The sequence below is a fragment of the Rhineura floridana genome, chromosome 9 (genome assembly GCF_030035675.1).
Source record: "Rhineura floridana isolate rRhiFlo1 chromosome 9, rRhiFlo1.hap2, whole genome shotgun sequence".
Taxonomy (NCBI): Eukaryota; Metazoa; Chordata; class Lepidosauria; order Squamata; family Rhineuridae; genus Rhineura; species Rhineura floridana.
This window is the reverse complement of record NC_084488.1, coordinates 15973771-15997964: the sequence shown is the minus strand read 5'-3', so window position 1 is coordinate 15997964 and position 24194 is coordinate 15973771. Positions and strand designations below refer to the sequence as shown.

Here is a 24194-nt window from a genome sequence, read left to right as displayed (position 1 = left end):
CTTTTCAACTTCTTCAGGTGAGGCTGTCAATGTGCTGAACCGGTGCCTGGCTGCGACAATGGACTGGATGAGGGCTAATAAACTGAGGCTCAATCCAAACAAGACTGAGATGCTGTTAGTGGGTGGTTCTTCTGACCAGATGGTGGATGTCTAACCTGTTCTGGATGGGGTTGCACTCCCCCTGAAGGAGCAGGTTCGTAGCTTGGGGGTTCTCCTAGAGCCATCTCTGTCACTTGAGGCTCAGGTAGCCTTGGTGGCACGGAGTGCCTTCTACCAACTTCGGTTGGTGGCCCAACTACGTCACTATCTGGACAGGGATAACCTGGCTTCAGTTGTCCATGCTCTGGTAACCTCCAAATTAGATTACTGCAATGCACTCTACGTGGGGCTGCCTTTGAAGACGGTTTGGAAACTGCAGCTTGTGCAAAATGCAGTGGCCAGATTGGTAACAGGGACCAGACGGTCCAAACATATAAAACCGATTCTGGCCCGCTTGCATTGGCTGCCTGTATGTTTCCGAGCTCAATTCAAGATGCTGGTTTTGACCTCTAAAGCCTTACACGGCTTGGGACCACAATACCTGATGGAACGCCTCTCCTGATACGAACTCACCCATACACTATGTTCAAGATCCAAGGCCCTTCTCTGGGTGCCTACTCCAAGGGGAGCTCGGAGGGTGGCAACAAGGGAGAGGGCCTTCTCAGTGGTGGCCCCCAAATTATGGAATGACCTTATGGACGAGGTGCACCTGGCGCCAACACTGTTATCATTTCAGCATCAGGTCAAGATTTTCCTCTTCTCCCAGGCATTTTAGCATGTGTTTTAAATTGTTTTTATATTGTTTTAAATTTTAAAATTGTGTTTTAAATTGTTTTTAAAATATGTGTTTTAAATTGTATATTTGTTTTAATGTTTTTGATTGCTATAAACCGCCCAGATAGCTTCAGTTATGGGGCGGTATACAAGTGAAATAAATAAATAAATAAATACGTGGTACATTTATAACCCTCCTGTCTTCCATCATCAAAACTCAAGGTGGCATTATTTTAATTGTATTTATAATGTTTTAACAGAGTTGTAATAAGATGCTTTATGAAGGCTTTTGCCTGCAAAAACAGGTATAAATACATGAGGGAAATAAATACAATTGTGATAGTAGGGTTTCCCAAATTATTATTTTAAATGTTATATCACTGAACAAAAACATCTTTTTCTTAAAAAAAAATAATTACAGAGCCATGATAAATGTTCATATATCTGTTACTATAGTTGAGGTCCTTATTAGTAATTGTGCACATGAGGTTTTTACTTCTGGAAACAAAAAAATGTCAGTCAAACCATCCCTGATGTAAACAGATGTTTACCATTCACAACTGATGGTTCATCTGTATTTTTTCATTTAAATTAAGATCTTTTTTTGTGGCCAGGTTAACAACAGACAGTGTGGGTTGGGGCTAAAAAGATAAATATAAAGTATTGTCCTTTGGCTGAACCAAGGAGAAAAATTTCTATGTAAGAAGGTATTCACAGATTTGCAGTCTTTCCTCTGTCATCTGTGATGCATTTATCAGACTTACACCATAATCTTACACATGTTTATTCAGAAGTAAATTCTACTGTATTAAATGGGGCTTACCCTCAGGTTAAGATTATATAGGACAGGGATAGGGAACCTATGACCCTCCAGATGTTGTTGGACTATAACTACTGTTACTTTGGAGGATTAATTAGAATACAGGAATATTCCTCCTAAACTTCATGGGGAAGGAAGAGAAATCATTCCCCTCCCCCTGCTTTCACTGGTTTGCATAATACTTTCTGATCAACCAGCCCTGGGCCTTTGTTTTTCATTTAGGTGCTAATCTCAAAAGAACTTCAGTAAGTGGTGATAGGACTAGACATGTGGGAAATCCTTCTGAAAATTTCATTCAGCTCATTAGCAGTCTTTTAATACTCAAAAACAGAACTTGGAATGAACTAGTTCAGCTTTCCAAAGTTTACTGAACCAATTCAAAGATCTCTGAACTATTCCTGAAGATAGTTCCTATAATCACCTAGTGAACTGAAAGTGAAATTCATTTTGGGATAGAACTTTGAATGATTTCAAGTTCATCTTCAAGTTCATTCTCTTATGTGTTTTTTACTCTTTAGACTCTTTGAGCCTTTAAGCTTAAATATCATAATTGTTTGGAAACATTAATCAAATAATTCACATCCCATTCTGTGTGCGTTTTGATGTTTTCTTCTTAACTATATTTTATTTTTCAGCACAGCAACTTATAACATTCTGAATGCTGAAAAGAAATGGCCAAGGATCATTTGGATGAACTTGAATTGAACTGTGAACTGAAGGTGAACAGAGCTAGTTCATTTTGTAAAGGGACAAAAGCGAACTGGATTTAGTTTCTTTGGGGACATGCTGAACGTGAACTAGAAATAGTTCCTTTTTAAAATGAACTTTACAAAACTCTGCTCACAATTCCATTTTATGTGAAATTTGGTGGCAGGTTTGGCCTGGCTCAGACACTTCACTCTGTGCTAGCAAGTTAAGGAGTGGTGTGACCCCCTCTCCTCTTCACCAAATATTTTATTTACTTGTTTGTATATCCCTTTCAAGCAATAGACCCAGGGTGGTGAACAGCATGTATAATGGATTCTTGATCTCATAAGATACTAAAATATATAATAAAACTCCCACAACATTAGCAATGATACGAGGCAGCAGCTAAAAACATACAGCAGGCTAAAACGTTATGCAAATTAAAATGCATGGGAAAATAGAAATGTCGTACCTGGACACACACACAAATGCAATGTAGGGTAGGTGCCATACACACCTCTTTTGAGAAGGCAATTCCATAACTGGGGCACAACCACTCTCCCCTTTGCTGGAATATAATGCACTTTCATTAAGGAAGACACTTAGAGAAAAACTTCAAATGAAGTTCTCAAAGCACAGGCTGGCTAGTAAGGGAAATTGTGAGGTATTTGGGTCCCAAACCATTTAGGGCTTTAAAGGGAAGTATCAGCATCTTGAATTAGTTGTGGAAGTGGTTAGACAGTCAGTGCAATCTGAACAAACCTGGCTGTACCAGTACCTGACTGTATCAGTTAACATTATTGGTGATGCAGTAGCAGCCTCTCAACAGGGTGGGGCAGTGTTGCTTACCTGGCTTCCCAATGCAGAGGTCACTGCTGGTTACTAAGAGGGGGAGGGGAGAGGTGGTGGAGAGATTGCACGGTGCAGGTGTGGCAGTGGAGCCACTCTGATGTCCCTTCCACTGCACATGAACCATGGCAACCTCCCTGCCACCTTGCTCCTCCCCCTTTTAGTTACCAGCAGCAACCTCTACATTGGGAAGCCGAGAAAGCAACAGCGCCCCACCCTGCTCTGCCCTGACAGCCACTACTTTACCTGTATACCCAAGGTACATAGAATTGTGATTTGTCCCACTCAAAAGGGGGGGATAAAAAGGTGAAGGTGTCCCCGCACTTATAGTGTGAGTCGTTTCCGACTCTTAGGGTGATGTCCTGCAATGTTTACTAGGCAGACCGTATATATGGGGTGGGATTGCCAGTTCCTTCCCCGGCCTTTCTTTACCCTCCAGCATATGGCGGGTACTCATTTTACCGACCACGGATGGATGGAAGGCTGAGAGGATCTCGACCCCTTTTTACCGGAGATTCGACTTCGTCCTTCCGTTGGAATCGAACTCCGGCCGTGAGCAGAGCTTCGGCTGTGTTACTGCCGCTTACCACTCTGCACCATGGAGGATTCTTAAAGGGGGGGATAGATGGTACTAATTGGGCAACTTTATGTTCAAGTGCCCGTGTGGAATGCCCACATCACATGTGATGTTATATCAGTGGAGGAGTGTTAGAAGTGTACCTACTTTTCCACCAGACAAAGCCACTCATGAGGGCAGTAAATGCCTGGATCTTAAGAAATGTATCAGATCCATCTTGCGAAATTTTACTAATCATGAGAATTTTGTTAAATCCCCCCCCAACACAGCAGTCTTACAGAGGTTTCCCTTGTGTAGGAAGCATCAATTTAAGAGTATGAGATCTTAGACCACATTCAATGACTTATGGCTCATGACATTTCTTAGGTATTTTTGAATATCTCTCGAAGGTTCTGTAAAGATCAGAACACTGGATGCCATGTGGCTCAAGAGAGCACATAGCCCTTTTATCCTGAAGAGTTTGATTTCTGCAATGTTAAATGTCATGCAACAACATCACAGAAGGGAAAGAAAATGTATGTTAGGGAATTAGCATGTACAGTGAGGTTTTAGAGAGAGAAAATGTAGTGGTTCAATGGGGAGAGATAATATTTTGGTTTTGCCTCTTCCCTGATTGCTTCTCAGTCTGATACATTTGTCCAGGAATCAGAGCAGAATTGTCTACAGAAGAGCATCAGAGGACCAGCTCTAGGCTTTGTGGGACCCTAACGAAAGACCTATTAGGGCCCCTTTTGCTGGCAAGACAATGAGACTCAAACCGGCAGAATGGAAATTTCACACATCCATCCTTAGCCTCACATCCACCTTTCTCCCTGTATTTATTCTCTCAGTCCAAGGACCCCATGAGTCATGAGCAATCTCTCTCTTCTCTCCAAGTGTTAGGGTTGTGTGCTTGTGCTAAGCTCCTGGGAAGGCTGAAGGGAGCCTTAGTTTCTCACACACTCCTCTGACCTTTCTGGAAACCCAGTAGAAATACAAAGTTGTGTGGCACAGTTGGCTTGGTGGGATCTCATTAGGTCAATAGGGCCCAGCAGTGGTCCAACTTACTTGACCTCTGGCAGTGCCATTAAAAGCTATACTGTGAGGGAGATGTTTCTGCAAGTGTGCAGGGTAATACTATGCATTCAAATGGCAGGTCATTTCCAAAGCCTTCATTTATGTAACCTTCCAAACACTCTGTAATTGTTAGATGGCAAGTGGCAAGCAGTGACACAAATTGCATGTCACAACTATTTGGAAGTTACTATATAACATTCGGAACAATTGCCTTGTAATTTTCAGTGTTTTAGATGTAACAATATCACACTTGTTTACAAGACAGAAAAGGATAGCATGTAATTACTGCCTTTACATAATATTTATTATCTAACATGATCCCTATGTCAGTGTTGAATTCTCTGTGTATTAAGCCTTATTTTCTTGTCAGCACTGAGAATAATGTTCTGGTAGTTTATCTGCAAGTGAACCTTTATTGCCATTCTTGGTAGAACTGCCATCAAATAGACATATGTTCTGAAATTGGCACAAGAAGAGCTGACATTTGATTGGCCCATCTGGAAGAACTATATTTGTGTATGTTGGTACAGACTTAGAAGAGCCCCTTCACATTCTGGCCTAACATGTATCCATTAGGCCTGTGTGGGAAGAGGCTAGCCTGTGCACCTCTATGCATTCTTTCAATACATGGGCTCTTAACTGAATCCCTCTCAGGTGACATGGACAAGGGTATATAGAGGTTCAGCAGGTTAAGCTGTGAAGATAGACAATAGGATGAAGACCATAACCATCAGAAGCTGTAAATAAATGGTGCTGACCTTTTTTGCCATGATATCACATTGCTTACTCATATTCAGTTTGTTGTCCACCATACATAAATCTTCTTGGTAATGTATTCCTTAGAACATTGTTTATACTACTACTCTATCTTTGCAGATCCTAGTTCAGGTGATGGAACAATCCAGTACTTTCACAGACTCTTTACATTAGTTCAGAAACGTCCTGATGCTACGATGTCAACAATGTGGGTGAATGTGCTTCCTGAATGATCTTCTTAAGAAGCAGATTGGCAGTTCTTTACCTTTCCAGAATGTGCAGTCTATGCATGTCTTTTTAACAGTAAGTCCCACTGAGTTTTATGAAAATTATTCACCTGGGATACTCTGTTCTGGGCACTACAGTTCAAGAAGAATATCGACAAACTAGAATGTGTCCAGAGGAGAACAAAGATGATGAAGGGTATACTTAGCATGGAGAAGAGATGATTATGAGACAATATGATAGTTGAAGGGCTGTCACATAGATGATGGAGTAAAATTGTTTTCTGTTGCTCCAGAGGGTAGGACCTAAACCAGCAGGTTCAAATGACAAGAAAAAGGATTTAGGAGGAACCTTAAGAAGAACTTCCTGATGGTATAAGCCAACGTTTCCCAACTAGTGGGCCACCAGATGTTGTTGGACCACAATTCCCATCTTTCCTGACAATTGGCAATGCTGGCTGAGGCTGATGGGAGTTGTGGTCCAACAATACCTGGTGGCCCACTAGTTGGGAAAGGCTGGTATAAGCTGTTTGACAGCAAGGGGTGACAAGCCAGCCACTAACATGTGTCTCAGCCCTGGTGTCTTTGAGTATTTTTTTCTGGTGCATCTTTTCCCTGTGTGTCACCTGGTTTGCACATTGTGGTAAGCCAGAATATGGTTTCTGTAGTTTACTATAATTGCACAAAAGTGCTGGCTCCCAGATAGAGACTTGTACTGCTTTGCTCCTCCCTGGACTTTTTGATTCAATGTGGCAGCCAAGTCAAGGTTTGGCTTAGTGTGTCATCATCAGAACCCAGGATTATGTTTAAGGTTTCTCCTCATTTACTACAATCTGTAGCCAAAGTTTGTGTTATGGTTACAGAACATAGTTAAGGAGGAGAAACCTTAATTGTGATGCTAGGTTCAGATGACACACTAAGCCAAACCTTGGCTTAACTGCCATGCCATACTGCTGTAAAAATACTGGGGAGGAGCAAAGCAGCTATGATCTTATCCTTGGGAAAAAGCATGTTTATGCATTCACACTAAGCCACGTGAACAAGGCCTTTGTCTTCCTACTATATAGCTCTTGGCTTTATTCTGCTCTTTATCCAGCTCTAGAGCATAAAAAGCTTGAACAACAACAAAAAATCACAAGCAATAAGAAAGAAATCCACAATTTGCCTGTGAAATGGAACACACTTTATCACAGATTCAAAGATGGATAATTTGAACAAGTGAATGTGGATGGATTTAAACTTAGATTTAAATATGTGGTTTGTTTCTACAACATGAAGCATCTTTATAAGTCCATACTTGTGCAAAGGCTGATAGAAGTGAAACACCTTCATGCTTAATTATCAAGTGACATAAATTCAAATGCCATTTGTAATTTTTAACAGTAAGTCATCAGCAAGATTAATTCTGCCAGCACCAAGGCTGTTGAACATTGGAAGCAGAATTTTCACAAGTTAATGGCCTGCCCTTTTCTGACAGCACACCAGACTTTTCACACTATTAACTAACACTTTGCTTCACTCAGCCGCTGAACTGTTGACAAGAGCACTTTAGCAAGTCTGAACAGCAGAAAACATCAAGTAAATCAAAAGCAAGTTTGGCAGGAGACAGACAAATAAGAACAAGGAAGCGATGGGGGGGGAATTCCAAAATTAGTTTCCCCCACCTCCAAACAGAACATACTTTGAGTAAACCTTAGCAAAATGATCAGTTTCTTTAGGTTTATGCCAAATGTCTATTTTTTATATTTGCTTCAAGAGATGCATATCCTACACAGCTGAGAAAACAACCAAATATACTCACATTGCTCACCATTTGGGGGTATCAATGCTGCTTGATTCCCCTTGGGGTTCTTGCTTCTTCTCAGCACCGTTTCCCTTTTATCTTTTTTGCGCTCATTTTCCTTGGCTTCATTCATCCACATTGCTGTTTAATCCCATTCGCTATTGTGACCCATGTGATTTTATTTACTGGTTATTTTATATATTTATTTTCCGCATTTATCTTTGCAATCTAATTGATAAACTAAGGTGAGCTGTTGCCAGAGCCAACAGGATTAAAGTAGTGGTATGGACCAATGAGACCAAGGACAAGAATGGCAAAGAAGAAGGGATATTTTGCAGAGACAGAAAAATCAAAACAACATGAACGTATTTACAAAGAGTGCTGGAAATTGCCAGATTCAAGAGATGCTTTCTGACACCTCCAATGAAAGGAGGCACAGAGTTTTGGTTCAACACCTCAAGAGACTATGTTCACAGCAAGGGAATATTTAACTATCACCCACTTTGTGAACAACTTCAGGATCTACACCTAAATCCTGTGGATCAGTTTCAGCTGAGTTGTACAAGAAGTAAAATTCTGAATGGCTTGGGACCTCACTATCTAAAAGACTGGCTATCTTGTCATGAACCTGTTCAGATATGAAGATCTGCAGGAGTAGCCAATGTGTTTCTGTCCAGATATTGGAGTGTAACTCTCACCAGCCCCTAGTTAGGATGGCCAATGGTCAGGGATGATGGAAGTTGTTGTCCAGAAACTTCCAGAGGGCAGCACTATGTTAGCTGTCCCAGCTCTAGGACTTCTTATGATTGCAAATCTGTAATTGGTAGGTCATGAACCAAAGTGGGCTCATGCAACCAAAGGTGGATTCTGGGGCATCACTATTTTTCTCTGCCTCAGCCCAGCAGTAGCTTACAGAGCTGGGCTTTTCATTCTGTTTGACTGTCACATGAAGGTAGCCACAGAACGGGTTGGGAGATGTGTGTGTGTCGGGAACCCACCTTACCCCCCCGAATTCATTTCGTTTGTCATATGGAAATACAGTAGTGCATCATTCAATACAATTGTTGTGGTAGCATATTGAAAGAAAATTTAAAAGTCTCCTTGTGAGGAAATCCACATTTTATAAAAACATCTTCAAGTGGGAATAAAAAAGCCCTGCAATCTCAGCCAGACAAAAAGATAGGGAAAAATGTAAACAACAACTTATAAGGAAAATGGCAGGGTGATGAGGGAGGAGGGAGACTCAGAATAGCCTATGTATGCCCTTCTTTGCACAATGGCCTTGCAAAGTAGACCAGTTGTGTTTCTCAAATAATCTGCTAGAACTGCCACCACTTCCTATGCCCCAGGAAGAATCGGGGGGGGATTTAATTCTAGATCCAAGGACCCTGGACCCACACTTCCTGCATTTCCAGCTGATCCCTCTGTAATTTACAGGAGGGGCTACAGACAGCATACAACTCTCCCTCTATCACTCCCAGTGATCTGAATATTTTGCTTTTCATTAGCATCCCAAAATCCTTTTATCCAGTAGCAGGGTTCCCAAGTACCCTAGGCACGTGGGGGTGTCTGAATAACTTGAGAGTTTGTCTACCATGCACACATTCCCAATTGTCCAAATAGAACATTTATTAAGAACAACAGATAAAGGAAAGATGACAAAATGTTCAAAGCAGAATCTTGAAACAGAAGGAGCTCTTTGGCTCAAACTGTCTGAACCTAAGCCACTACTTACAAAATAGGCTTCTTGTCTCCTCATGAGTAAAGCTGCTTGGATGTTGCAGGCTTTCCTGATGGTTGGTGAGGGACAGACTCTGGGGTGGGCAAACCAGAGGCAAAGAATGGCATAGCCCAGCTTAATTTTAAAGGGCCATATTACCCTGTGGGTGTGACTGATAGCTGCCAGTCAGTGGCCAGTCAGATGACAAGTAAAGTTTCACAGGTAAGGGGAGGTGGGCATCTGCTGAGATATGAAGGGTCTCTAGATGCTCCCTGGGTTTCTAAGCAAACTGGGTCTGTTGGGGTTAATTGATTTCCACTTTTCCTGTCAGACATGCTAATATGCCAATGCTAATCTGGAATACCTGTGAGTAAACCCATTGAATTTACTAGGACTTACCTTTGAGTAGACATGGTTAGAATCAATGGGACTTTTGAGTGAACATAGCAAAGGATTGTGTTGTAAATCTTCCCCCCTCCAATCCTATTTTTAAAGCAATTAGTCAGGGCTTCCTTAGGCGTCACTGATTTTGTTTTGTAGGAAACTAATACCAATTTTATGTTTAAAAAAATGTTCTGCAATGACCAACTAGTTTTGACAATACACTATTATATGGAGCGTATGGAGTTTTACATCTCCAGTGTGTGTGTATATGGAGTCTTTCCAACAATCCTGTGAGATAGGGTTGCCAATTGGAAACCAAGGCAGCTCACAACAAGAAGTAAATCTGTTTAAAATCCAATAACCATAAAAACTATAAACAGTTGTAAAACAGCTTAAATGGGTATGGTTTTGAATTTTGGGTCAGGTGAGTGAAGTTCCTTATCACTTGAGGTTGCAGTCCTGTGCACGCTTCCCTGTTTGAGGAAAGCGCCACTGAATACATTAGGACTTGTTTCTGAGTAAACATGCAAAGGATTGCACCATAAATATATTTACAGGTTGTGTAAATAAAAAAACATATTTGACATTCATGCTTATATAAACATTTCTTCATACTATATCCCGATATCTGATTTTACATGATAGTTGCACATGATTATTTCCTCTACATTTTACGTGTGCCCTTCTTCCTTGGAGCGATCATGGTCCCCTTCTGTTGTTTTCACCCTGAGGGGCAGATTATGCTGAGAGACAGTGAGTAGCCCATGGTCACCCAGTAAAATTTGTAGCTGATTTCCATAAAAGAAATAATTAAAATGATTTACCTGCAGGCAAAGTTTATGAAGTAGATCTACACAATACATTTAAAGCATATCCAACTCATATTTAAAGACCATGACTTCCCTCAAAGAATCCTGGAAAGTGTAGCTTCCTTCTCACAGTTATAGTTTCCACCACACTTAACAAGCTACAGCTATTACAGAAAAGCCATTAGAAGAGAGCTTATGTGGAACAAAGAAGCAGGCAATATTAACCTGTTCCTTGCCCATTCAAATAGATTTCCAGATGCATGCTTACCCCCGCAAACAGGTTTACCACATTTATACTTGCGTACATGTGTCTGAAATTCTAGGGCTGAAAAAGTGGCTGAAGTGTGGGAGGGGGAAGTTTGTGTAGGACAATTTATCCGTGCCTTACACCTGTAATGTATATCTGAAAAATATCTGCAAAATACTTCAACTACTTCATGCCATGGATAATTATAGAAGGAAACCATCTGATTAACGCAAGGCTCACACTTAATTTAAGCACTAGTATAGCTGCATTCACACAGCACTTAATTCCGTTTTCCTGATGTTTCCCTACCTGTTAATTTTTGCATTTTATATAATCTTTCACACAACGTAAAAGCCACTTCTGGAAATGTAGTGGGATCTAGTGGAAGTTTAGGACTCATTTCCATGTTAATTGTTTCCAGAAAGAAATCAGTTTGCAACCCCATTAACATGGAAAATCATGACAGTCTGGCATTTTATTTTTCCTGCGGTTTTCTTGTATAACAAATTTGGGGTGGTATTCTGGCATACATAAGTGCACATGCACATAAAGGGTGGGTACAGGTGACATATCCGATAACATCTGTTGTTGTTATATCACACCACACCCAGTGGTGTGAATGAAATTTAGTGTGACATGGCAGTTTATTGAAGAAAAAACACAGTTCCATAGCACAGCAAGCATTGTAGTGTGAAAGGAAAATTAGAAATTGGGAAAGAAGTGCTAGCATTATAGTCAGGAAAAATAACACAATAAACCCTGCGTCTGAATATAGCCTAACTTTCCATATTAGATTTTTTTCAGATGCCAGGTTGGAAGTTCATAGTCCCCAAATACATTAACCAGGTTTGGAATACTGAAAGGCATTCTGGCAACAGCTGCTGATGTTATTTGAAATATCATTGTAATGATTAATTTATCCAGAATTTTTCCTAAGAGCTCAAAGCACTTTACATATATTATCCCAGCAATTCTTCTAATGTCACTGTATGGGAGCAAGTGAGGCAGCCACTCCAGTCCAGATAATGTGTATCTGGGTCCAGAGAATTAGCCCAGCCAACCATCAGTTTCTTCAGAGCTGTTTTCTTAGAAGACTTCCCAGTTGTGTTATGTTTTCTGTATGTGCAGGCTAGGGTGCTAGACCCAGTGACTAATAAGCACTACCTGGTGGTGAGCATTTAATTTAATGAGCAGAAGCTGAAGCAGTGACATGAAGGAAAGACAGCCTCACAGCCAGTCTCAGCTTGGAGGAATTATAGAAACTATTCATCAGTGTTTGTTTTTCCCCTTATAGAGGTACAACCAAGTTTGTCCTGAATGCTTTCTGCACATTTGACAAGCACCTTGACAGGACCATTGATTCCAGGACTTCTTCTGCACTCTCTGTATCACATCTGGGGCAAGGTTTGAGCAAAAGCAGAACTTCTGTAATGTATGACTTGGGTGGGGATGACAAGATAACATGCTTGGGGATGCTGGAGATTACTGAGACAATCTACAAGGGGGTAGCCAATGTGGTGCCCTCCAGGTATTGCTGGATTGCAACTCCTATTATCCCTAGCCATTGGCTATGCTGGCGGGGTCTGATGGAAACTGCAGTCCCACAACATCTAGAGGGGAACGTGTTAGTTTGCATTTGGCTACTCCTAATCTAGCAGTTGGTGCATGCAATCATCATGATGAGAATGAACCAAGATTAGTTGATTTGATGCCCCAGTATTTAGGGATGGGTGAATATGCCAGTTTTGGTTTCCCTCAGTTTCTCATTTTTCCAGTCTTTAGTTCAGCTCTCCACATTTCCACATCAATTTGTTTTTTTTAAAAAAAAATTCTCATGAAAATTTGTCTGCATTTTAGTGCAATTTTCTCCTAATATAATGTTTTTGTATGCCATTTTTCCTACAGCCATATTTGCAAAGCAATATAATGTATTTTGTACATTATTTTCACTATTATATATGCATTTATATGCACACTTTTTTGTACACATTACTTGACTGGAGAATTGCAAAAAAATCAGATAAATGCACATATCAAAGGACGGCTGTGTTTTGGTTGTTGTATTGTTTCATAAAGTACAAATTAGGTACATTTTTCTTTAAATGCAAACTGAATTGCATTTCTCCACCATCCCTACCAGTAACACCCTGACACCTTTGCGAAAATGAGCAAGGACAAAAATGACAAGATCACCCATGAATGCCAGGCAAACAATGTTTTGTTATCCATCCATCCATCCATCCATCCATCCATCCATCCATCCATCCATCCATCCATCCATCCATCCATCCATCCATCCATCCATCCATCCATCCATCCATCCATCCATCCATCCATCCATCCATCCATCCATCCATCCATCCATCCATCCATCCATCCATCCATCCATCCATCCATCCATCCATCCATCCATCCATCCATCCATCCATCCATCCATCCATCCATCCATCCATCCATCCATCCATCCATCCATCCATCCATCCATCCATCCATCCATCCATCCATCATCAGACCACAATCCTAAACCCACTCATAGTGACCTCATTTCTCAGTGGTAGTCTCTATTGGTCAAGTTTCTGATTTACTTTTGTTTTTAAAAATCATCTTGAAGTCATGAAAATGTGAGTCCAAATATCTCTTAAGAGTAAAAGCAGAGCTAGAGCAATACATTTTGCTAGCAAACAGCCCCCCACCCCACCTCAAGTCAATGTGCAATTTTTTCGCACCTAAAGCAAAAACAAGCAAACACAAATGCCTCTTCCCTTCTCTGACAGTAAACATTCAAAACTAATACAGTAAATATCTAAGAATTTGCTGCCCTTTCATTCCACCCAAAATCAGCTTCCCCTGGTGCTCTCTGCCTAATGGTAGGTCTGGCCCTGAGGAAATATCAGTGCTAGGTAGTGCCCACTGTAAACTCACCTGTTTTCAACCAATTTTTATATGTGCATTAATTAAAAATGTAGTGCTTTGCCCTAAAAGAAAGTTTCAGGGAGGTGGGGGGCGTGAAGGAGATACCATTTTTCAAATGGAACTACAGCATTTCTGAATACATTAAGATATAAAATATTCATATTGGGAAAAGTAGAGTTAAAATTCAAGAAAGAATGCTGTATAATCAGCTACAGAAGGCTAAAGGATCATATAAATAATCAGAAAACCAAATGAACTTAATGAATAAAGATTTGACACCTACTAATAATACAGCCTATGTGCTCAACTTGAATATCTCATGAACATTTTTAGAGTCAAGTCACAGCAAGACAGATGCCAGAGAATAGGAAAATGAGATGGGACGTAGGTGGGTAATAAGAGACAGAAATGACAGAACAGCCAAAGGATAAAAAGATAGCGGTTTAGCTGTCACTCAACATTTCCTATGAGATATTAACAAACTCAGAGTGCTGATCACTTTATGAGAGGTTTCAGCTCCCTCCCCCCTTTGCCTCAATTAAGGTACCCTGAAAAGAACGGATTCAGTTAAACTATTATGAGGCAAGGGAACAAAAAGTTGTTCACTTGGTGCGGTGAAATTTTCAATTACAGGGAAGTAGATTGAAAGTAAATGTCTTGGGTGGGAGGAGAAAACTTCTTACTTATAAGAACTGTGCAGCATTGATCCAGATTGGCCAAGGAGCAAGGTTCCTCCCTTCCTTGAAGGTTTAATTTAATTTACAAGAACAGACCCATGGAAATTTATGGATGTGTTTATTTACATCCTCTGTGTCCATTCTCCTTTCTCCCTCTCTCATGCACATGTGAACACACACACACTCATTTACACTACACTACTCACATTCAATATCCATGTGCACACCGTAGCTACATGCTATTCAAAGACCACTCTCATAGACACACAAGCATGCTAATGGTTTGCTAAGAGTTCATTAGTGCTATGCTATGCTATGCTATGCTATGCTATGCTATGCTATGCTATGCTATGCTATGCTATGCTATGCTATGGTTTATTTCTAGGCCGCCTTTTGGCCAAAAAGGCCCCCAAGGTGGGTTACACACAAATAGAAAAACACAAATGCAAAATACAAATAAAAGCAATACAATTTGCAAAAATTCAAGCCAACATCCTAGTATTTCTAAAAAGCAACAACAGCTAAAAACGAAAAGCATTCATCTTCCTGGTAAAGGACAGTCCCCAGGAAAAATGTCACTAAAAGCAGGGGTGAGGGGGCAAAGCAGGTGGAATAGCTTGCCCCTTGATGGTCCCAGCAGTCTCACCCCTGCAGCAGTACCTCTCAGAATGCAACCCATTGTCAACATATCTGACTTTTCCTAGACAGGGTTATAACCCAACCCCAACATCACAGCAAATTGGTAAAAGCTTGTTAGTACATCATATATTTTTCCCAGGCTTGCCAGATGCAAATAGATAGTTTCTGTTTGGGGTGTTACATGGAGGAGCAGCTCCTCACAGTGGTGTAGCTAAACAAACCACTCCAAAGTCTTCTCCCACCCCTTGGTCATGTTTGCTTAAAAAAAATTGAAGCAGTTGAACTGTTTATAAACATTCCTTAACATCTCAGCAGCTGAGTCAATGGCTAAGAAGGGTTCATTTTTATATTTTATTTTATATATTAGATTTATACCCCACCTTCCCTCCAAGGAGATTAAGGTGGCATCATGCTTTCCCTCTCTCCGCTAATTCTCACAACAATCCTATGAAGTAGATTAGGCTAAGAGATAGTGACTGGCCCAATGAGCTTCATGCTGATTTGAACCCAGGTCCTAGTCCAACACGCTACATCACACTGGTGTAGCCAGCAGCTCTTAACACAACTACAGAGGTTTTAGAAAGTAAAGTCCAGGTTTGTCTCAATTTCCTTTTCTTTAGTTTATCTGATGGTGGGGTGTAAATTGGCAAAGCTGCTATTTTCCCCCTGCAAATCTATTAATCTATTTAATTTAAAACCTCATTGGTATCTCTGTGATTAGCTTAAGTGCCCTAAAATGATTACTGAAAGGTGGGGCTTTGGTTTCATAAGTGGATACAAGTGTATGGCACACCCTTCAGAACTTTAGAATAAGTTACAGAAATATTTTTTCTCAAGGAAAGAAAATAGGATTTTTAAATGACAGAAGAACATCATGCCTCATACATAATGGGTTTCCGCCAGATCACAGTTCCTTATCTTCATGTTTGGAAGCTAAGACACTTAACTGGGAATTGGGAGGGGGACTCTGAGAAGAAAGTAGATACTTTCCCACCCCCCAAAAAATCAACACTACACTCAGCATGCACTACAAATCAGGCATGTGGTTACCAGTGTTCCTCCCCTGATGGAGGAAGACCAGCACGGACAAAAGCAGATTTAGATGTGAGCATAAAAAATGATGGGGAAAGGAACCTAAGGATAGTGAGAGATCCCTGTCCACATATTTAGTGTGTGTGTGTATGTGTGCATGCATATGTGTCTGTACGTACATGTTCCTTGATGGCTGCAGCAGGTGATGCCTTGGATATTGATGAGCTGCCATTCTACTACAGACTAGAGCTGAACTGAAATTTCTCAGAAGACATTTTTCTGAGATTTTTCTTTTTCTCATCCACTTTGATAAAAAGATGGCCACTTCGCAGAATAATTTTTGGGGGGGGAGGGGACCGCCATCCCCCTCCCAAGTCCTGCATACACATATACATGATGCTATGTCCAGGGCCTTGTGGAAGATGTACAACCGTGGCCAGGTTACCCATACAGTTGCTACTGATGCAATTTGTAGGAGCTGCACAGAAAAAAAAAATCCTCAGGGGAAAAAAGAGAGAAGCTGTGCTACTGCCACTGCTAATGGTGTACCCCCCTTCCATCACTGATAAACTGTTGGAGAAGTTCTCTTTCCCCGGAGTAATTCCATGATGTGGTCTCCCTACTGTCTCTGCCCACAAATAGGGTGGAGAGAATTGCTTATAGCAGAACTCTCATTACACCTTGCATTGCCTCAAGTTTACTTTTCAATGCAGTGTGTTCACAGGTTCACCTTCAAGACAACCAGGGTAATTAAGGATGTACAAACCCACCTACCATTCCTGAGAAGACTAGGAGCATAGGAGGCTGCTTTATACAGTGTCAGACCATTGTCTATCCAGCTCAGTATTGTCTATATCAGCCTTTCCCAACCGGTGTGCCTCCAGATGTTGTTGGACCACAACTCCCATCAGCCTCAGCCATTGGCAATGCTGGCTGAGGCTGATGAGAGTTGTGGTCCAACAACACCTGGAGGCACACCAGTTGGGAAAGGCTGGTCTATACTGACTGACAGTGGGCCTCCAGGGTTTCGGGCAAGGGCCTCTCTCATGTTTCCACCTTGCCAACACTCCACCTTTAGTGGAGAGAGACATGGTTTCCCTTTTCTTCCACCACCCTTTATAACAAAGCTGCTCTTAGGGACTCTGCCTATTTCCCCCAGCCCTTGTTATAAATATCCCAGTTTCCAGTCAAGCTTCACCCCCTCCGTGTGTGTTTATGACTCTCAAAGATAACAGCCCTGGGTTAATCCTCTGTAACCTGCTACCCTTTCAGGTACTTCACTGCCACCACTGATACTGTTTCTCCCTTTTTGTTTATGCCACCCTTATATTCTTGTAATAGCTGGCCAAGAATCAGCTCTTGTTTAAATAGAACAAATAAGTCTGTTTGTTTAACAGATGTTCCTTAAACAAGATGGTTTATATTTTATGTACTCAAGCATGTGGTTTCTAAATACATTCTTTACTTATACAGTAATACCTCAGCTAACAAAGTAGATGTGTTCCTAGACATTACGTCTTTAACAAAAACTTTGATACCAGAGATAGGAATAATATCGAAAGAATAGGGATAGGTTCCTACACTCACTCATAGATGGTGGGGGCAGCTTCAACAGGGGCTTTAATAGGTGCCTATCCGGCACTAACCCAATCCCTCTCCCCTCCTTCACCTATGAATTGTACTGGATCCTTTCCTCCCCAGCCCTGGGAGAAAGCAAGAGATCTCTTTAATGCAAAGCAAACACACAGGCTTCTCAATTTCACCCTAAGGAAACAAAGGCACAGGTTTATCAGTTTGATAACAAAGCAAAGGCACAGGCTAGTCAGTTTTACCTTCAAGAGGCCCCTCACAGGCTTGAAAGTTCATCCATAGCAAAGCAAAGGTGGTCAGTTTCACCTTTTAAAAAAGCCTTAGTTAAAAGAAGCTTGGTTCCTAGAAGATTCCTTAACTGAGGGATTGCTGTACAGTTCCAACAGTCTTTACTGTATTGTCAATTAGTATTAACCTGCCTAGATAACCATCTAAACCCCATCACACCGACACACACCCTCCAGCCCTCTCTCTCCAAATGTCAAGCCCTCTCCCTCTCCAATTTCGATCCCTTTCCAACTGTCAACCCGTTCAAATAGATGTCAGTCATTCCACATTCACCCAGTCAATCTCGCAGAGCATTCACCAACATTCCATACTCTCATTCCCCCTCCATCTCTCACTACTTACCATACTCAACCTATTAAAACCTCACCATAAACATTGAAATAAATCCACAACAGTGATTTATATGGAAATACGGAACATCACAGCTTCTCCTAGGCCTAATTGGAGAGGCTGGGGATTGAACCTGGACCTTCTCTATGCACAACAGGTTCTACATCCCTTCCCTTAACACATAAACTTGTTAGGTTTCCCTTGAAAAAGTCTTCAGATATTTTACCAGATAAATCTTTAGATGGCAATGTGCATACTTCACTTACTTCAAAAGGTGGCAATCCAGCCTTACTTCATTTGGGGGCCGTTCTGTTCATTCTGCTGAGTGAGGCCCAAGACAATCACACATACTGTGCCTCATTAAAGATAAAATAAATTACTGTGGGTTAGGGTTTGTGGGGCAGAGCACGCTTCTTCAAATGCATAAACCTGAAAACATGAAGATGTCCACAGACGGGAAAAATAATGTGTACAGTGTGAACTAAAAGCAAGGAAATGCAAAAGATGGCCTAAGCAGAGCACCTATGAATTCAGGATTTTATCATTATGGGTGCAATCCAGCCACATAGATAAACAAATTTAAGTTCCATTATTTTCAGTGAGAGACAGATTATTGTTTAACTGTCTTCAGCTGATTCACAACCTCTACATAATTTTCAAATGTATATCTCGCTTTTCCATAAAAAATATCACAATGTGATATTCAATGTAGCAATGTTGTCAAAGAAAAATGACAATAAAATCTGTCATACAAAAATAGAACAGCAGGGCAGATGCAGAGATATAATTTACAGAAGTGTTGAACATGTGTATTAGGTTAATGTGGTAAGATACGTTTCTGCAATGTTAGCATAATCCAGTTTCAGGAAGAACAATGGTATTTACACATCACAGATGTTAAGAAAACATCTTCAGGATAAGCAAGTTTGAGCTATCAAAAATGTCCAAATAGCAGCCTCCAGTTACCTTTTTCTCTTTCTCATAGGACCCATAAAATAAACACAAACTGAAATGTGCATCCCAACTATTGTTTAATGTTCTGGAGATGAAAGTTAAAATTTTATGCAGGACTTAAATGAGAACATATTTATTGATATCATTATTATTTTACTATAGTTAGTGATATTCACATTTGCATAAAGCTAGCACAACTGCTTCACATTTTCAGTGGCTTGCATTTTTCATTTCATTTAACAATTTCCTACATTGTTTGTAAGGCAGTTTTGTGAATTAATGCTAGGACATTTGCATTCTCCTATAAATAACACTGTGCATTGTTAAGTGGAGCAGATAAAGCTGAATAGTTTTTTAAAACAGTCATTCCAAAGTTTTGTTAATCATTTAATTATATGTCTCTCATTCTACCTGCTACATTTTTCTTTGCTGTGTTTTCAAGAGTGAATGATGAGCTTCATGATTCTGCTGTTCAATAACTAAACCTGGGTTTGTGTGAAATGTTTATAAAAGCAGTTTTTTTCTTCAGGAATCCATAAAGGTCATTTCTTGGTTTTTCAAACATGATTAGCACATTGTTACAAAACAAAATCCTAAAACACAAATGCTAGAAAATGTTTCTATTGATTTTTTTAATATTGCTTTGCATTCAATTTTCCATCATTTTAACTGTCATGGCTTCCCCATAAAGAATCCTGTGGTAGTTTGGTGCACATAACCCCCACCCCCTCCACCACACTCAGGGCTTATCCAAATGGAGCGGGATAATCCATGGTTTCCATATTCGGTTTGTCATCTGATAGTCCTCACTTTGCCTTTTAGTTCACTCTTTCCCAATTTAAAAAATGCTTTTTTGCACCCGCACCCGCAGCGGTAAGACCCCTACATTATTTTTGCTTTTTCCAAGCTCCGCCTCTAAAACCTCCCCCTATCAACCAATTGGTCAGCAAAAAAATTACGTATGCTCCTCTCCTCCTTTGCAACGAAGCACAATATGGCTGTAAAGGAGTTCTCACCTCGGAAGGGAAGGCTGCTGGTCGGTTTCGTGCCTGCCTTGTTTGTATTTACAATATTATGCTTAAATGAATGTATGCTTTTCTGCCTTTATTGATATTTAAGGAGATACACACTCTGGCAATTGCACTTATTTGTCCAAAAAAGCAAGAAATGTGTCACCCCCCCTCCTTCTCCCTTTCCTTCCCACAGAGAATGAAATTGACAAAGCTTTCCGGAGCAGGCTTGAAACTGACCAGAATCCCTTTTCTTGTTTGCATTTGCAATATTACACTTAAACAAATGTATGCTTTTCTGCCTTTATTGATATTTAAGGAGATACACATGCCGGCAATTGCACTTATTTCTCCAAAAAAACAAGAAACGTGTCACCCCCCCCTCCTTCTCCCTTTCCTTCCCACGGAGAATGAAATTGACAAAGCTTTCTGGAGCAGGCTTGAAACTGACCAGAAGCCCTTTTCTTGTTTGCATTTGCGATATTACACTTAAATGAATGTATGCTTTTCTGATTTGAAGCAAAACCCCCAGCAAGTACAATGAAATTGACAAAGCTTTCCAGAGGCAGGCTGAAACCCCCCTTTCTTGCTTGCTGTGAATTGCAGATCTCACCCAGAGCGGCCGCCCAGTTTGCAGGCTGGCAAAAAATAAAATACATCTGCACAGTAGTTGCAGACCCCCTCCAACACCCCACCATTGCGATGATTGGTTCAATTTTCCCAGGCTTATCCTCGCACATGCGCAAAAGTGCAGATACGTGATTGGCTGGAATGAGGAGAAGGGGCAAGGGGAAATGCCCCAAAACCGCCCATCAGCTGTAAAGTCTGTGGTATTGCATCCTAACTCCTGAAGGCACAGCGGATGATTACTGATCTTAAACAGCAAATCACATTTTTGTCGGTATTGCAAGGAGCAGATTTAACCTGCGAAAATGTGTAACAGCACGAGACGTCATTTGGACGATTGAAAAATAATGAACACACATAGCGGGCATGTCACACATTTTACAGTTGTCTGGATGAGCCCTCACTTTCATAGCTACAATCATTTCTGTAGCCAGAACTACCTTCGGGGACATAACCCATTTTGGCTTGTTTCCTTGGTGGCCCAACCTGTCTGTGTGATGGTAGAAAAAACCTAGAGAGAACAAGTTTTCAAAGTGACCAAATGTTTTATTATGCCCAACACATTTCAGAAGAAAAAAAAATCCTTCATCAGGGACAACACTTCTTACCAGCAACCAGGAAAATAAACACCTGAAGCTTCTGTAGTAGAATTCAGCCAAGGAGAAAGCTACAGAAGTTTATCTTTCTTGATTGTTAGTAAAAAAATGTTGCCCCGAGAAAGGAATTTCTTAATTCTGAAATGTGTTGGGCACAATGAAACAACTAGGCACTTCGAAAACTTGTTCTCTCTGGGAGGGTTTTCCTGTGTAATGGTAGACCATTGCCTCATCACAGGTAGATGCCAGTTTGTTGTCTCTCACCTAATGTGGCGATAAAGGAGATGTGTTCTTTTTTATTACTTGAGCTTTCATTTGTCTACCTAGACCTGTGAGAAGTTAGAATAATGTTTAACAGAGATAAAGTTATCAATGCTTATTATTCATCAACCCCACCTGTGCTGATATAGATGGGCACTGAGCCTTGCAAGAATGTGCATTCCCTTGGTGATAGGGGTGGAGTATCCACCCTACCCAGATTCCAAAGTAAACTCACCTGATCCAATCCAGGCAGATCATGACCCAGATCACATTTGGCAGATTCCATTGTGAGGCGGTTTGAGGATTGTACGCTACTTCCATTCCCCTCCAACTTCTTTTCCTTTAAAACTTCCAAAAACACTGTATCCAGCTGCCCACAGTCTGAGTGGCTAGTGCAGGGTGCTCCTTGCCACCATGAGGCTTGAGTTGGCAAGTCCCCCTGGGAATGATGGGACTTGATCATTTTCCATTGCTCCCAGGAGCAATTGTATGGAAAAAAAAAAGGCTGCTCCCAGTGTTTGCATCAAGGATTGGTACTCAGTGAACCCAGATTAGAAAAGCTGGTGGTATCAGACCAGCCTTCTTCTAAACAGTTGCGGTCTTTGGCAATGACCTGAGCAGTCACCTCTGCTGTTCACCTTGGCTGGCTCTCACTGATGTCCATAATACTATGTGTGAGTTCTGCAAACATACATACACATATAGTTTAGTTTGCAAAAAGTATTGCAGAATCAGTTAGATTCACCAAAGCCTTAACAAAACAGCACCTTTTTTTCTAACTACAACACAACAAAGAACAGAGATGGCTCAATGAGAGAGTCAAAACAAGGAGAGAGAGAGAGAGAGAGATCCAGAAGGACCTCTGGAAGTCTTTCCCCTGTCTACCATGATTGCCTGTGTGTGGGTAGTGTCATGATATAGTTTAGTCACTAGTGGCACTTGACTGAGTCGCATTTGGGTAGAGAGACTGGTGCTTCTCATTCTGTTCTTGTTTGAGGGATACCATAAAGTTCTTCTCTAGCTTGTCCTCTAAGTCTCCTATGACAGACTGGGTCCCATTGCCCACAGCCACCAGATGGCAGAGGGCCATAAAACAAACAGCCCTCATTCATTCACCAAGCTTGGGATACAGTGAGACCTTTCCCTCCTTGACTGCTTGGGCCTTCCGAGATTGCTTGTACCTTAAGCCAGTCCTGTCTTTTGTGTATGTGTGGAAACAGCTAGAGCCAGCCTTAATATAGCTTCTTATAGTTAGCCCTATAAACATGAGGAAGAAGAACTGTGTGTTCCAAGTTCTTATTAGTAAATTAATGTTTCCGTTGAAGTTAATGGGAATTTACCCACTGATTTTAATGGAACCAGGCTTTCACATTAATATGCTTTATCTGAGATGTGCATCAGGAAGACAGGCATAAGCCACTGTCAATATTACATATAAACCCATTTTGTGTATATTATCAGTATAATTGGATAAGCAAAAATAGTATCTAGTGCAATGGACTATGAAAGGAATTGTGTGTGCAGTCTGCTAAAAGCAAGTTATTGTAGCTAATATATGTTCTAGTATGTGTTTACGCCTTTATGGAGTGCACGCATACATACACACTTAAAACAGAAATGCTGTGTCCCCAAACATTTATGCCTAGGGGCAGGCATGAAAGAAAGCGTAGCCACAATTAGGACAATTCCCTAATTAGAGTACATTACATATATAAGCCTTAAAGGCATTCACGAGTAAAGGCCTGCCAAACTGAATATCATTTAAAACAGTACAGAGAAGTGATGTTGTAACTGGCCAAAGGGATTATAATTAACATTAGACTGACAAGATGGTGGGAGAGGTTAGAGGTGGACAGGAGGACTAGAAAGGAGACATTTCAGTGGCAGAAAGCACAGGCAAGATGAGAGACTAAGGCAATTCTTCTAAGGTCTTGATAGAGGAACAAAAAGCCATCTTGCAATTTCACAGAAGTGGAGCTCTAGTCCTTTCAGAAGAACATTTTCATCATTGCAGGAAAGTCCAGATGCGCCTGTGCTGTTGAGAACAGAACATGCATGTATTTTGTGTTGTACAACTGTGGGAGAATTCCCTGAGGAATGCATCACTGGAATCCTTTTAAACTTTCCTTAAAATGTCTTCAGAAGTTTCACCTGAGCAAGACCTTTCAAAGTCAGTTGGAATTTCACTTGAGGCAAGTTTAGTGAGGATGTATTCTTTCATTTATGACATATTCTTCCACCTAGTTGTTCAGAATGGCTTGCATGTGGTCCCTGGGTAATCTTCCAACTATGCCGCTAATAGGGCCATATATGGCCTAACTATACACAAATCAAGAGTTAGTCTTTTTCCATCACCTGACAGTTTTCATTATGGCTAATCATGGGTCCATGTTGTCCTGGTTTATCCTAAGAAATCTTAATGGTTATATAAAAATCAAAATTAATACATTTACAAGGCGGTGCAAGGGCTGTCCTCTGCTTTCTTTCTTTCTAAAACGTTTTACAGCTCTTTTCTGAGCAGCTAGTAAATTCACTGTTGGGTGGTAAAAATT

General features: G+C 40.8%; 1 long non-coding RNA gene across 1 annotated transcript in view; it reads left to right on the top strand.

The window, feature by feature from the left end:
- Nucleotides 1-24194, top strand: part of LOC133364011 (uncharacterized) — a 76986-nt gene that overhangs the window by 49729 nt on the left and 3063 nt on the right. The window contains exons 2-3 of the long non-coding RNA XR_009757804.1: nt 2269-2352; nt 5679-5861. This is a non-coding gene — a long non-coding RNA (uncharacterized LOC133364011). The remainder of the gene's footprint in view (nt 1-2268; nt 2353-5678; nt 5862-24194) is intronic.